General features: G+C 41.0%; 1 protein-coding gene across 4 annotated transcripts in view; it reads left to right on the forward strand.

The window, feature by feature from the left end:
- The first annotated feature begins 2,257 nt into the window (after positions 1 to 2,257).
- Positions 2,258 to 15,314, forward strand: part of SDCBP (syndecan binding protein) — a 32,532-nt gene continuing 19,475 nt past the window's right edge. For 2 of the 4 annotated variants that reach the window (XM_059043670.2, XM_059043671.2), the window contains exon 1: positions 2,258 to 2,549. The gene's annotated coding sequence lies outside the window, so the exon portion shown is untranslated. Of the gene's footprint in view, positions 2,855 to 15,314 lie in introns of all 4 variants that reach the window. The other 2 variants (XM_067017118.1, XM_067017119.1) reach the window with 2 other exon arrangements.

Consider the following 15,314-nt stretch of genomic DNA (forward strand, 5'->3'; position numbering starts at 1 on the left):
GCTCACGGGCCCAGCTGCTCCGCGGCACGTGGGATCTTCCCGGACCGGGGCACGAACCCGTGTCCCCTGCATCGGCAGGCGGATTCTCAACCACTGCGCCACCAGGGAAGCCCTATATATCTTCTTTAGTGAGGTGTCTGTTCAGCTCTTTTGCCCAGTTTTAAATTGGGCTCTTATTGTTGAGGTTTCGGTGTTCTTTGAATATTTTGGATGCAAGTCTTTGAGCAGATATGCATTTTGCAAATATTTTCTCCCAGTTTGTGGCTCGTCTTTTCGTTCTCTAAACAGTGTCTTTCATAAAGAAGAATTTTTAAATTTTAATGAAGTCTAACTTGTCAATTTTTTCTGTCATGGATTGTGCTTTTGATGTTGTATCTAAAAAATTAACATCAAACCAGAGGTCACCTAGATTTCCTCCTATGTTACCTTCCAGAAATGTTATTGTTTTGAGTTATAAATTTAGGCCTGTGATCTGTTTCAAGTTAATTTTTGTGAAAGTGGTAAGTTCTGTGTCTAGATTATTAAAAAAATTTTTTTTTCTTTTGCATGGGGAAGTCCAGTTGTCCTAGTGACATTTGTTGAAAAGACTACCCTTTGTCTATTGAATACGTTTGCTCTTTTGTCAAAGATCCATTGAATGTATTTGTGAGAGTCTATTTCTGGGCTCTGTATTCTGTTCCATTGATCGATTTTTCTAGTCTTTTTCTGATACCCACAGTCTTGATTACTGCAGGCTTTTTTTTTTTTTCTTTATTTTTGGCTGCTTCGGGTCTTTGTTACTGTGCGCGGGCTTTCTCTAGTTGTGGTGAGCGGGGGATGCTCTTCGTTGCGGTGCGCGGGCTTCTCTTGTTGCGGAGCACGGGCTCTAGGTGCGCGGGCTTCAGTATTTGTGGCTCACGGGCTCTAGGGCGCAGGCTCAGCAGTTGTGGCACACGGGCTCTGCAGCATGTGGGATCTTCCCAGACCAGGGCTCAAACCCATGTCCCCTGCATGGGCAGGCAGATTCTTAACTACAGCACCACCAGGGAAGTCCCTACTGCAGCCTTACAGTAAGTTTGGATGTTGGGAACACTCAGGCCGTGACTTTTTTCTTCTTCTTCCAGTTTGGGTTGGCTCTTCTGGGACTTTCGTCTTTCCATACAAACTTTCGAATCAGTTTGTTCATATCCAAAATATAACTTGCCGGGATTTTGACTGAGATTGTGTCAAATCTATCAGGTTGGGAAAAACTGACATCTTCACAATAACAAGTCTTCCTATTCATGAACATGGACTATCTTTGCATTTATTTGTATCTTCTTTGATTTCTTTCATCAGAATCTTAGTTTTTCTCACATAAATTTTGTACATATTTTGTTAGAGTTATACCTAAGTATTGTTTCATTTTTTGTGCTAATATCAGTGATATTGTGTCCTTAATCTCAAATTCCAATTTTTTATTGCTGTTATATAGGAAAATGGTTGGCTTTTGTATGTTAACCTTGAATCCTGCAACCTTGCTATAATTGCTTATTAGTTTTAGGGTTTTTTTTTTTTTTTTGGTCAATTCTTTGGGACTTTCTACATAACCATGTCACCTGTGAACAAAACCAGTTTTGTTTCTTCCTTCCCATTGCAGTTATTTTTTTTTCCATTGCAATTATTTTTAAATGTCTATTAGACCACAAACTCTGAGGGCAAAGTTTTCATCTTATTGTCATCTCTTTTATGCTCAGATTTTTATTTTACCATAGATTATTATGGCACTAAATAATTTAGCTAGAAATGCTTCTAAGTTAATGCTATTTTGTCAAGTACTCTGTTACTCCATGGTTAGTACGGAAAACTTAGGCAAACTGTGCCTCAGTGTCTTTGCATGTTAAAGAAGATGTTGTATCTGTCTTTGATGTAAGGACCAAATAAGACTGCTCTATACATCAGGTTCTTAGGACAGTGCTTGGAACGTAGCCCTTAAGAAATACAGTTTTTCAGTTTTTGTATTAGGATAAAGCTATTACTTTTGTGCACTACCACACATAACCTTCAACAACCAGCAAACTTCAGCTCAGACGGACAAAGAGTAATAAATGCCAAAGAAAAAAGTTGTAACGCAAAGAAGGCAGGAGTCGAGAAGGGTTAGTGGGAGGAATGTTGCAGAGCCCGTGGGTGTGGTGGAAGTTTTAGGGCTGGCTGGGAAATGGGCGAACGGTAGGTTCTCGGGACTCTCGATGTGTCGGTGGGGATGGGGACTAAGTGACCGTGAGTGCGGAGGAACCGCAGTGAGGTGGCGGTACCCGGCCGGTCGGCAGGGAACTGTCTAGAGAGCGGAGCAGGTGGGCGGGAGCAGCGGAGCAGGCGCACGACTCGCCCCGCCCCCGCCCTGTTACCATGGGGAGCGGGTCACCTGACCGAGCGCAGAGACGGAAGGCGTGGGGGGAAGGTGCGGGCGGAAGGCGGGGACGCGCGGTGCGGGCGGGGGTTCGGGCGCGCACTGTCCTCCTCTCTGTGGGTCTCGGAAGTCTGAGCCAGTGACCGGCGGCAGCTGCAGCGCGTGGGTCCCCGCGGCCTCGGTGAGCAGCCCTGCGGGGAACGGGGGACGCTCACGCGGCGTCCCGGGCGCGGGCGTGGGGCCCCGGGCTGCTGGGCGGAGGGCGTCTCGGTGCCGCCTTCCCCTCCGTGGGCTCCGCTCCGCGTCCTTGCCGGCGCCGGGCCGGGCCCGGGGCGAAAGTTTGCGCGAGCGGCGTCCTCCGAGCTCCCACGACCCTGCGGGTTTCGGGGTCCTGTCCGGGTATGGAAGGCGAGCCTGGGGCCCGGCCGGGGGCGACGCCCGCCGCCCCCAGTCCCCGTCCGCCTCGGCCCTTTTTGTTCGTGTCGGGTGAGCTTCCCGGGGCCGGTGAGGGGGAGAGTCGCCGGCTGCGGGCCGTCCCGGTGCCGCGTCCCCGGGCTGGGCTGCGTCGCGTTCCTCGGCGGCCGCTTCGGAACGTCGGGTCGTGGACGGAGGAAGGAGGTGTTCGTTGCGCGGGCGAAGCCTTGCTTTTCGGGAGGGGGAGGGGGGGGAGGTGTTCGCGGGGCGCTGGCTTCTGGAGAAGTTGGAGGAAGGGGAGAAACGCCCCCAGCAGGGTGCGCTCAGCAGGAACCCTCCCTCGAAGGTCGCGATTCTCGGCTTTCGTTTCGGGATTCGCTTGTAATACGGGGCAGGCGGAGGCATGTAGATGTGGATGAAGTTTTCCCTTTTTACCAAAATGGATTCATTTAAGCAGGGAGTCTCCTAAGGTGCTAGTTTTTAACGGGAGGTTTCTAGGTTTATCTGGTCTGTGTATATATCTGTATAGCCGTTCACGGTTATTTTTAATATTATGTACCTCTCTTAGGAAGTATGTTTGGTTTACGAGAAACTCACAACATCCAGTTGTTTGAAAGAAGAAACAGTTGATTACAAAGGAAAGTTACAGGGGAACCCAGCTGCAGCCTGGTTAGCTTTATCGCCAGTATATACAAATGGTGAAATAAAATGTGTCCATTCTTTTAAGTTTTTCTCTTTTGAGGTTGAGGGCAAACGGTGAAAATGTGTTGTTTTTTTTTCATCTTCTCTGTTACCAACTTCGTTCTGCGAACTTCTGTTCTTCGAACGGTGTGTAAATATTATAGATCAGATAGTTTCTGTTGCAGGATAAAAATAAGGAATTGGAATGTCTTTTAATAGGTTCAGGAAAAAGTCATTCTATTATAATCCACATTTAACTTTGGCACTATTAATTTATAAGTTACGTTTGGGCGTTATAAGAAAGGATATGAAAATCGTGACTAAAAGAGGAAGCATTTACTAGTTGGCGGTTGCGTGTACTATTCAGTAAACAGTTCTTAAATTGAGCATGACTCAACTATTTTTTCTTTCCTGTTTCTGTCGGATTTAGATAGTAAGTGCCATAAGTTTCTAAAAAGAAAAATCCCCCCCCCCAAAAGAACAACAACTGTTACATCTAGTCAGTTATATTCACATTTATTCATTTCTTTCCAAGTGCTGTCAAGATTTTTTGCACATTTATTTAGTTTTTGAGGAGGTAAGCAGTTACAGGGCTCAACATTTAAGCAAAAAAAGGGTATACGGTGTAAAGTTTCCTTCCTTCAAGGTCGTCTAGCCAACCGTATTCTCTTCCTGTAGGGGCCAGCTGTTCGGCATTTCTTAGGTATCGTTCCAGGGATGTTTTATACCTGTACAAACATAGAAATATGTTTTCCTCCCTTCTGTTTTCTTTTTTTTATTATGGTAAAGTACAGGTAAATTTTACCCTCTTAACCATTGTTAAGTGTGCAGTTCAGAGATATTAAATACACTGACATCGGCGTGCAGCCATCACCACCGTCCGTCCCCTTGAGTCTTGTAACACGGGACGTCTCTGTGCGTTAAGCAGTAACGCCCCATTCTCTCCTTCCCCCAGCCCCTGGCAGCCATTGCTGTACTTTGTGTCTTCATGATTTTGATACTGCAAGTATCTCATGTAATTGGGATCGTAGTACATTGCAGAGTTTCCTTCCATTTTTAAGGCAGGATAAAGTTCCATTGTGTGTGCGTGTGCGGGCACATATGTGTATGTGTTGACGTTTTGTTTATCCATTCATCTGTCGATAGAAACTTGGGTTGCTTCCACGTTTGAGCTGTTGCGAATAATGCTGCTGTGAACGTAGGTATACAAATACCGCTTCATATCCAGATTTCGATTCTTTTGGGTGTATACTCAGAAATGGAATTGCTGGATCATACGGAATTCTATTTTTAATTATGGGGGGAACTGCCATACTGTGTTTTATAGCACCTGTACCATTTTCCATTCTCGCCAGCAGTGAATAAGGGTTCTAATTTCTCCACATCCTTGCCAACACTTGTTTTCTTTTATTTTGATAGTTGTCACTCTAGTGGGTGTGAGGTGGTATCTCATAGTTCTGATTTGCGTTTCCGTAATGATCAGTGATGTTGAGCATCCTTTCATGTGCTTATTGGCTGTTCCTCTATATTTTTTGGAGAAATGTCTGTTCATGTTCTTTGTCGATTTTTTTGTTTTGTTTTAGTTCTCTAAATATTCTGGATATTAATCCCTTATCAGATATGATTTGCAAATATTTTATCGCATTCAGTGGGTTGCCTTTTTACGCTATTGATAGTGTCCTTTGATGCACAAATTTTTTAAAATTTTCATTAAGTCCAATATGTATTTTTTCTTTTGTGACCTGTGCCTTTGGTGTCATATCGAAGAAACCCATTGCCAAATCCAATGTCAGGAATGTTTTGTCCTATGTTTTCTTCTAAGAGTTTTATTGTTTTAGGTCTTAACTTTAGATCCTGGATCCATTTTGAGTTAACTTTTGTATATATTGTGTTAGGTAAGGGTCTACCTTCATTCTTTTGCATGTGGATATCTAATTTTCCCAGTGCCATTTGTTGAAAAGACTGTCTTTTCCATTGAATGGTCTTGGCACCCTTGTCAGAAATCATTTGACCATGTATACGAGGGTTTATTTTAGGCTGTCTGTTCTATTCCATTGGTTTATGTTTGTCTTTATGCTAATACTATACCATTTTGATTAGTTTAAAAAAAATTTTTTTTTAAATTTTTGGCTGTGTTGGGTCTTTGTTGCTGCACGTGGGCTTTCTCTAGTTGCAGCGAGTGGGGGCTACTCTTCATTGCGGTGCGCGGGCTTCTCATTGTGGTGGCTTCTCGTTGCGGAGCACGGGCTCTGGGCATGTGAGCTTCAGTATTTACCATTTTGAATACTCTAGCTTTATAGTAAATTTTGAAATCAGGAAGTGTGAGTTCTCCAGTTTTGTTTCTGAGATTGTTTTCAGTTTCTTTCAGCAGTGTTTTGTAGCGTCATTGTACAAGTTTTTTACCTTCTTGATTAGATTCGTTAAGTAGTTTATTCTTTTTGATGCTATTGTAAATGGATTTGGTTTTGTGTTTTCCTTTTCAGATTGCTTGTTATTTATGTATAAAAGTGCAACTGATTTTTGTGCATTGACTGTATCCTGTTACGTTGCTGAATTTGTTTTTTAGTTTTAATGCTTTTTTGTGGAGTCTTTAAGGTTTTCTAAACCCTAAACATATAAGGTCATATCTGAAAACAGATAATTTTACTCCTTTTACAGTTTGGATGCCTTTCATTTCTTTTTCTTGCTCTGGCTAGAACTTCCAGGACTGTGTTGAAGAGTAGTGTTGAAAGTGGGCATGCTTGCCTTGTTCCTGACCTTAGTGGAAAAATATTCAGTCTTTCACCATTGAGTATGATGTTTGCTGTGGGTTTTGCGCATATGGCTTTTATTATGTGGAAGTTGTTTTCTTCTACTCCTATTCTGTTGTGTGTTTTTATCATAAAGCGGTGTTGAATTTTGTCAAATGCTTTTCCTACATCAATTCAGATGATCTTGGTTTTTTTCACTTCATTTTGTTGATATGTATTGCTTTGAACAATTTTTGTATGTTGAACCATCTTTGTATTCCAGAAATAAATCCCATTTGTTAAAAGGTGTCTAATCCTTTTAACATGCTGTTGAATTCTTTTTGCTAGTATTTTGTTGAAGATTGCATCAATGTTCATAAGGGGTGTTGGTCTATAGTTTTCTTTTTTTTGTCTTTGTCTGGCTTTGGTATCAGCTAATGCTGTCCTCAGAATGAAAGTGTCCCCTTTTCAATTGTTTTGCAAAATTTTGAGATGGATTGGTATTCTTCTTTAAATGTTCAGTAGAGTTCACCAATGAAGCTATCAGGTTCAGGGCTTTTCCTTGTTGAGAGATTTTTGATTACTGATTCAGTCTCTTTACTAGTTATGGGTCTATTTAGATTTTCTATTTCTTAGTTAGTCTTGATAGGTTTTGTGTTTCTAGGAATGTGTCCATTTCATCTAGTTTATCCAGTTTTTTAGTGTACAGTTGTTTATAGTGCTCTCTTGTAGAGAGACTTAATGTTTTATTTCTGTAGAAACTCTGATAGTATTCCCACTTTCATTTTAACATGTTGAGTTTTCTCTTTTTTTTTTTTTTTTGGTATGCAGGCCTCACACTGTTGTGGCCTCTCCCGTTGCAGAGCGCAGGCTCCGGAAGCACAGGCTCAGTGGCCATGGCTCACGGGCCCAGCTGCTCCGTGGCATGTGGGATCTTCCCAGACCGGGGCACGAACCCGTGTCCCCTGCATTGGCAGGCGGATTCTCAACCACTGCGCCACCAGGGAAGCCCGAGTTTTCTCTTTTTATTTCTTAGTCTATTTAGCTAAAGGTTTGTCAATTTTGTTGATCTTTTTAAAGAACTAAATTTAGTTTTCATTGATTTTTCTTTATTTTTTCTGTTCTGTATTTTATTTATCTCTGTTCTAATCTCTGTTACTTCCTTACTTCTGCTAGCTTTGGGTTTAGTTTGTGTTTCTTTTTCTGGTTCCTTAAGTTTCCCCTTCCTTTTAACACAAATTTGAGGATACTTTATATACTGCACTAAATAATGCTTTGTTTTTTCCAGTTAACGATAATATTTTGGACCTCATTCACTATTTTGTGTAGCTAGTACTTCTTCCTTTGTTTAAAGAATTTTGCTATTACAGTTAGTGCTTCAGTGAATAAAATTTTACATTTGTTGCTTTTTGTATGTAGGTATATTTATAGACTAAAACCTGAAGTGCTACTGCTGGGTTGGAGGGTATCTGCATTTACAATTTTCGTAGATATTGCACACTCACTCTTTGTGGAAATTATACTAGTTTACAGTTTTACCAGTAATGTATGAGTGTTTCTCAAAGCTTCATTATCAGAGAGTGTTGTCCAGCTTTGGATTTTTGCCAGTTCAGTAGGTGGGAAATGGAATCTTATGAGTAAAAAGAAGTTATACTTAGAGTAGACTTCATATGACCATATTTCTCAAATTGCTTATCATCATAGTCTCCTGGGATATTTATTAAAAGAATAATTCCTATGTCCTTCCATGAAATCTGTGTCAGCTTGGTAAGGTATTTTTAACTAGTGCCCAAATAATTCTGATCTGGTGGTGAGCCAAGTTTGAGAAACACTGCCATGAAGACTGTTTAGGACTTTATCAAAGTGTGTTGCTTGACACCATATATGAATCATCTGGAATGCTTATGAATCCACAGTATACTAGAAAACGTGATCATTACTATTTATCTGGGTCCAGTGGATATTTTTTATTTATTTTTTTATAATTTAGGTCATTTTATGAATAACTTGCAGAAGTGAAGATAAAGGCATAGGGAAACACGGTTTTACTAGAAACAGAATTTTAATAACAACTTGAACATAAGAGACCAAAAATTTTCTTCTAAGTTTTCCTAGTTTTGAAGGTATGTATAGCTGAAACGGGCAACATCTTTGAGTACAACTAATGGCTCATCAACTGTCATCCATACAGTTGGGAGATACCCTTTTTATAAATATTGTTCCAGATTTCAGTTACATCTCTAATATATCTTAGCTTATCATTACTTTTAATTTTTCTTCATGCACTTGGTTGTCAAAACACAGTACTGGTTTTAGATTTCATATCCATCTCTAAAAGGTTCTAACGTTACTGTTTGGTAATTTTCGTACTTGCATTGTCAAAATGCAGTATTTTTGCAAACTTTCATGGTTCATGATTTTACGGGGATGACCATCTAACTTACATTTGCAAAGAATTTTCATTTATACTTTTATAAGTACCAATTAGCATAGTCAGTGCAACAGATTTTTAAAATTTTTTCTATATTGCTGTTTTCATCTGGTCACCTTTGTTTAAATACCTGCCTTCATTTGGCTACTTACAAACCAAATCAAGTAAGTTTTGCTGTATAGATATAAAAGAGGAAAGAAGATGATAAATATCCTTTTAAACAGGATCTAGGGACTTGTTTCAAAATATTGCATGATAAAGTGCTTCCTTTGGAATAACTAACTGAAAAATCGCATTTTTTTTTTATTAAGTATAGGCACATTGTTTACTCATTGATCTTTAAGTTTGAGGAATTTCAATTAGGATATCTTCATCTGAAAACTCAGTCTGAGGTTTGCTTATGATCAATTCCAGCATTATCATAAAAGTCTAGAGTACACCTATTTGTTTCTTTGTATTCATCTCTGATTTGTCTAATAAATGTCTTCCTCCAGTTTATCCTCTATGCCATCATGGGTGAAAAATGAAAAATCCCACATTTTCTACTGTGTTCAAAGAATACAGTTTAGAAAAAAGGCTACAAAGATGGTGTCTCCAGACTTTATACATTTTTGGAAGAGGATGCAGTACTTTGGGCAACACATACTGAAGGATGACATGATGTATTCCTAGAATGAATAAGAATAATTCGACTTTTTGTTCCTATTGTCATTTTAGTTTTTTCTTTAGCATACTTGGGAATAATGGATGAATAATGATTAAGTAATTCCTAGATAAAGTACCAAAACTGTTTCAAGATATGGGAAAAATAAGTTCACTAAGATTCCGTAACGGATCTTAGATTTATAAAGGAGTCCAGTTGAACCCTTGTGATATTTGTAAGGTAGAGTGATTTTACTCTATTTAAAGACTTTTTTTTTTCCCAGTTCATACCTCCCTCCCTTTCTTTTGTCTAAGAAAGAATAAAAGTCATGAAATAGAACTTCTGAAAAAAGAAACTGAGAATTTTAAATCGTGTCCATTGGATGCTGATGGTATACAAAGGGTTAAAGGGCAGATTTCTGGACTCTACTCCAGACTTACTCTTTTAGTTTCTGGGGGCTAGAACTCAAGAATCTGTGTTATTAACAAGATTTCCAGGTTATCCTTATGGACTTAAAGACACGATGTTTTAGGACCTTAAGAAGGTCTTTACTACCATATGGAAGTACTTTAGGTTACTTCTCTGATAGAGCATTTCAATTATTTCCTGTGCTGTGAGGTGATATCTCACTGTGGTTTTGATGTGCATTTCCCTGATGATGTTGAACACCATTTCATGTATCTTTTGACCATCTGTATGTCTTCTTTGGGAAAATGTCTGTTCAGCTCCTCTACCCTTTTTTTAATTGGATTTTTTATTTTATTTTTTTCATTGTGGAGTTATGAGTTCTTTTTTTTAGCTTGGCTGTTAATCCTTATCAGATGCATGATTTGCATATATTTTCTACCATTTGGTAGGTTGCCTTTTTATTGTTTCTTTTGCTGTACAGAACCTTTTTAGTTTGATGTAGTACCACTTGTTTATTTTTCTTCTGTTGCCTTTGCTTTTGGTGTTAAATCCAAATAGTTATCACCAAGACTAATGTCAAATGGCTTATTGCCAACGTTTCCTTCTAGAAATTTTATGGTTTCAGGTCTTATGTTCAAGTTTTAATACATTTTGAGTTGATATTTGTGTATGGTGTAAGATAGGGGTCCGATTTCATTCTTTTCCATGTCGTTGTCCAGTTTTCCCATTTATTGAAGAGAATGTACTTTTCCCATTGTATATTTTTGACACCTTTGTCACAAATTAATTGACCATACATGAGTGGGTGTTTTGGGGCTCTTTATTCTCTTCTGTTGGTCTATGTGTGTGTTTTTATGCAGTATCATACTGTTTTGATTACTATAGCTCTGTAATATAGTACGAAGTGAAAGTGTGATGCTTCTAGCTTTGTTTTTTCCCTCAAGTTTGCTTTGACTATTTGGGTTTTCTATGATTGCATGCAAATTTTAGGGTCGTTTATTTTTTCTTTTAAAAATGCCATTGGAACTTTGACAGAGATTGCCTTAAATCTTTAGATTACTTTGGATAGTATGGGACATTTTAACAATATTAATTCCTCCAGTCCAAGAGCATGGAATATCTTTCCATTTATTTGTGTTGTCTTTCATCAATGTGCTATAGTTTCAGTGTACAGGTCTTTCACCTCCTTATTTAAATTTATTTCTCTGATGCAGTTGTAAATGGAATTGTTTTCTTAATTTCTGTTTCTGGTAGTTAATTGTTAGTGTATAGAAAGGCAGCAGATTTTTGTGTGTTGGTTTTGTATCTTCCAGCTTTACTGAATTTATTAGTTCTAACAGGTTTTTGGTGATTTTTTGCAGCTTTTCTACATATTAGTAACATTTCACCTGCAAATACTGACAGTTTTACTTACTCCTTTCCAATTTGGGTGCCTTTTATTTCTTTTTCTTGCCTAGTTGCTCTGGCTGGGACTTCCAAGAGTATGTTGAATAAAAGTGGCAAGGTGGGCATCCTTGTGACTACATTTTTACATCCCCCACCCCCGTTTATACTTTTGATGTCAGAGTTTACATCCTTTTATCTGTGTTTCCCTTAATAAATGGTTGTAGTTAGTTGTGGTTTTTTTTTTTAACTTTTGTCTTTTAACCTTTATTCTAGCTTTGTGATTAATCCACCACGTTTACAGCTTTAGGTTATTCTGATTTTTTTAAAAAATATTTTTACTTTTATCATTGGGATTTATACTTTATGTTTTCCTGTTACTAATTAGCACCTTTTTGTTTCAACTTAAATCTCTATAAAATTTCTTATAAGGCTGGTCTAGTAGTGATGAACTCTGTTAGCTTTTGCCTGTCTGAGAAACTCTTTACCTTGCCTTCAAATCTGAAGGACAACTTTTCTGAGTGGAGTATTTTTTTTTTAAGATTTAATTTATTTTTGGCTGCATTGGGTCTTCGTTGCAGTACGCGGGCTTCTTCTTGCGGTGGCTTCTCTTGTTGTGGAGTGTGGGCTCTAGGCGCGTGGGCTTCAGTAGTTGTGGCTCACGAGCTCTAGAGCTCAGGCTCACTAGTTGTGGTGTGCGGACTTAGTTGCTCCGTGGGATGTGGGACCTTCCCAGACCAGGGCTCAAACCCATGTTCCCTGCATTGGCAGGCGGATTCTTAACCGCTAGGCCACCGGGGAAGCTCCTGAGTGCAGTATTCTTGGCGGCAGTTTTTTTCTTTCAGTGCTTTGAGTTATATCATGCCACTCCCTTCTGGCCTGCAGTTTCTGCTGAAAAATCTGCTCATAGTCTCTTGGGGAGTTCTCTTGTAACTAACAAGTTGTTTTTCTCCTGTTACTTTTTAAGATTCTCTCCTCCTCTTGATATTTTAATTATAATACGTATTGGTGTGGGTATCTTCACCTCTTTTTTGGAACTCCCTGAACTTCCTGGATCTGGATGTCTGTTTCCTTCCCCAAATTAGGGAAATTTTCAGCTATTGTTTCTTCTTTCTTATGTGAAGGGAAGTTTCCTCACGAAAGTTTTCTGCCTCTCTCTCCTTTGCTTCAGAGAACCTTACGATGCAAATGTTGGTTAGCGCGTGTTGTCTCGGAAGAGTCTTCGTAAGCTATCTTCATTCCTTTTTCTGTTTGCGGCTCTGATCAGATGAGTTACGCTGCCCTGTCTTCTGGCTTGTCTCTTCCTTTCTTCAGATTCATTTCTTCCTTTATCCTGCTTTGTCTAGTCTGCTGTTGAATTCCTCTATTGTGTTTTTTAGTTAAGTTATTGGATTTTTTAGCCTTATGGTTTCTACTTGGTGCCTTCTTATATTTTCTGTATCTTCTGAAATTCTTACTTTGTTCATCCATTGTTCTTCTGAGCTTGGTGAGCATCTTTACGACTGTAATTTAAAACGCTTTGTCAGGTGAATCACTTTCATTACGGTCTTTTTTACTGAGCTTTTATCTTGGTCTTTGGTTTGGATCATATTCTTCTGTTTCTTCATTTTCCTTGACTCTCTGTGTTTAGATAAACGGCCGTCTCTCCTGGTCTTAAACGACGGGCCTCGTATAGGTGAGCCTTCTCGTCGGACCCCGCGCCAGCTGCTGGTTGTGTCTCATAACCTTTCGCCTTTCCGAGCAGCCTGCTTTATTATTGCTTTTGGCTCCCAGTAGTTGAGGGTGTGTCAAGGTCTGTCGCTGGGCCAAAGGGGAGGATCGCGGTCAGCACCTCGATTCAGGCCGTTGGGAAGCCACACTCTCAGGCAGCAGTTTTAAAAGTATGCGAATTCACCTGTTTCAGGGGACGATTGGGAAATAGGCATTTCTGTCTGCTCCCTCTGCACTGAGCCCTGGTAGGACTGCCAGTAACTGTGGCTTTGTTTGCTACAGTCCTGTTGAACTGGCGAATCCAAGCCCCGCTGGCCACCAGGGCCAGGCTAGCCGGGGGCGTCCCCTGTGGGCGGCAGACGTGTTCACTGGCACTAGGTCCTTCCTCAGAGACGCCGGCTGCCTCGGATGGGCCGGAGGGAGAGTGCACAGATGGTATCTGCTGGCCCTCGCGGTTTCTGGAGAGCATTACAGCCCCCGGGTGTGAGTTTAATTACAAGCCTGCTTGCTCTTCAGGCCCCAGCTTTGAAGATAAGGTAACCAGCCTCTTTTATAGGGAGTCTGGGGTGCGTTTCAGTCTGCTGTCTTTACACTGTGCCCCGGAGGAGAACCTGTTAAGAACTGTTTTCTCGGTCGGCCAGCTGGTGGGGCACCAGCTTGTGTGGGTTCCACAGTTAGGTCATCACTGGGCCGCACCCTTGGGCCGCCAGAGCCAGACGGTGGCACCGTTGTCCTCTCCACGGCTGCAGCGCAATGTAGGCTTGGTGGTGGTGGTGGAGGGGACTCGGGTAGGGTCTTCCTCACGCCTGAATCTGCCTTCGGGGGGAGCGTGTCATGCAGGTCCAGCCCCTTCCATGCAGCCATCAGTGGGAGCGCTCGCTGTAGTCCTGTGGGACCTGTGAACGTACGTCCTGCTGGCAGCCAGAGCCAGGTGATCAAGGGGTTGTCCCCTGGGCGGCAGCCACAAAAACCAGAGCACCAGATGTGTTGCACCCTATTTTTTTTTTTTTTTTTTAAGATCAGTGTTTCTGCAGTCCTGAATTTTCATCATCCCAAGATTTTTTAAAAACAACTTAGACTAAACAAGCTGACAAACGTTATTTTAACTTGAACGATCACACCATTTTTAAAAGGGGAGGCCAGTCGTAGTGGGTGGTTTGGGAGAAGGAATGAGTCAGTCGCTCAGAAAATGAGGAGTGCTGCCATTTAGGTGACATTAACTGGACGGCTTTACTGGTGTGTTTTCTGCTTTGTTAATCAGCATTGCTGCTAGGAAGCAAATTAACTAGGTGTTCCAAAATATCACACACAGTATCTGAATTTCAGAGTTCTTTGGTCTGTGCACGTATTTAAGGACTAAGGAAGTTACCCTAACATTACCCTGAGGAGGTAGGGGGTCAGATGGAAAACTTGATACTGAGACCCTGAAACTGTTCTAAGCACTGAGAAATCTCTTAGTAGTAATTGATTTGGGGGGTTATTTTCTAAAGGCCTGCACCATGGCGTGCAGAGGCGTTTAGTGAGGCATGAGCTGTGAGGAGGTTGCCGGAAGCATAGAGCGGCCAAGCCTGGGTTTTAGAGGTCAGTGAAGAGCACCAGCTCTTTCCAGGAATTAGACCAATGAAACAACGTTGTTACTTTGTCAGGAATGTTGTGAGCAGACTGTTAGAGTAGACGGCAGAGGTTGTGCCTACCCATCTCAGGAGCAGCGAGAGCTCTAAGCTCTCCCTTCTCACTGACTGCTCCATCCGCTGAAGGGAAGGCCTGCAAAAAGCATTTTGTCTTTAGTTGGTACGGTCATAGTGTTTGATAGAGTTTTAAGTGAGAGTAAAATGGGAATTCTCATGCTGATGTAATGGAATTATTTTCAGAGTTCTCTTAAATCTCATTATCCATCATTCTGAAATTCCAAACATAATTGAAAGGATTTTGAGAGTAGCTTTGTGGTTCTTCAAAAAGGGCTAAGTATTTTTTTTAAAAAAATATTTATTTATTTATTTGGTTGCACTGGGTCTTAGTTGTGGCAGGCAGGCTCCCCAGTTGCGGCTCATGGGCTCCTTAGCTGTGGCACACGGTCTTCCCAGTTGTGGCATGTGAACTCTTAGTTGCGGCAGGCATGTGGGATCTAGTTGCCAGACCAGGGATTGAACCCGGGCCCCCTGCATTTGGAGCGTGGAGTCTTATCCCCTGCGCCACCAGGGAAGGCCCCAGGGCTAAGTATTTTTGACACTGAGCTTTAGGTCAAAGGTTTAAATATACCATACAAGTGAGTTAATGGAGTCCTTCAAGAAAAATAATATAAAAATTAATTATTTTCCTGGAACGCTTTTAACTGTGTTGTTCAAAGTAGTAGATTTGTTGGGAGTTCCCTGGTGGCTTAGTGGTTAGGATTCCAGGCTTTTATGGCCCTGGCCGGGATTTAATCCCTGTGTTGGGAACTGAGATCCCATAAGTTGCTCAACATGGTAAAAGCAAAACAAAACAAAGCAAAAAACCCCAAAAAACAAACAGAAAAACCCAAACCCAACAAAGTAGTAGACTTGCAAG

This window comes from Kogia breviceps, chromosome 17 (genome assembly GCF_026419965.1).
Source record: "Kogia breviceps isolate mKogBre1 chromosome 17, mKogBre1 haplotype 1, whole genome shotgun sequence".
Lineage (NCBI taxonomy): Eukaryota > Metazoa > Chordata > Mammalia > Artiodactyla > Physeteridae > Kogia > Kogia breviceps.